This window comes from Orycteropus afer, unplaced genomic scaffold (assembly GCF_000298275.1).
Source record: "Orycteropus afer afer isolate SDZICR_OR568_19922 unplaced genomic scaffold, OryAfe1.0 scaffold00089, whole genome shotgun sequence".
NCBI lineage: Eukaryota > Metazoa > Chordata > Mammalia > Tubulidentata > Orycteropodidae > Orycteropus > Orycteropus afer.
Genome location: NW_006921676.1, coordinates 76,033 through 77,051, shown reverse-complemented (window position 1 = coordinate 77,051; position 1,019 = coordinate 76,033).

The window sequence follows — 1,019 nt, the reverse complement described above, 5'->3', positions numbered from 1 at the left end:
CTATGGAAGTAGATTGCCCAATCTTCCTTCCGAGGAGTGGCTGGTGGGTTTGAACCACCAGCCTTCTGGTTAGCAGTCAAGTGCCTTAGGCACTAGATGCAAATCAGAACAATGAGTACCTTCTCACCCCAGCAATAATAACAAAGTTCAGCAAGACAGAAAATAACAAATGTTGACAAGGATGTGGAGAGATTGGGCCTTTCATACACTGCTGGTGGGATTGTAAAATGATACAGCTGTGAAATCAGTATGGTGCTTCCTAAAAAGTAGCAAATAGAAATACCACTTGATCCAGCAATCCCAACACTCGGTATATATCCTAAAGAAGTGAGAGCCAGGACACGAATAGATATATGCACACCCATGCTCATCACCGCACTATTCACAACAGTAAAGAGATGGAAACAACCTAGGTGCCTATCAATGGAGGAATGGATAACCAAACTGTAGTGTGTACACATAATGGAATACTATGTGACACTAAAGAATGATGTAGAATCCATTAAATATCACATAACATGGATGAACTTGGAGGACATTATGCTGAGTGCAATATATCAGAAGGACAAATACTATACTAGTCCACTATTGTAAAAGGTCAAGGAAATGTTTATATATGGGAGGAAATTTTCCTTGTTGGTTGCCAGGGATGAGAAAGGGGAGAGGAGGGAAAATTGCTAGATGGGTAAGAGATAAGTATTGATTAGGGTGAAAGGAAAGGCAATATACCAAAAAGGAGTGACCAACACAATAACACTTAGGAAAAGGAAGACACGGAGAGGTACACAAGAGGTGCTAACAACAAAAATAAACACTTCTATATATAAAGTACTGCATTATCAGTAATAGCAAGTATTAATCTATGGGTAGATACATAGGTAGACAGGCTGGATGATCAGGTTGTCCAGGCAAAAGGGCATATACCATGACCATATAGTGCCTAAGGCACTTGACTGCTAACCAGAAGGCTGGTGGTTCAAACCCACCAGCCACTCCTTGGAAGGAAGATGGGGCAATCT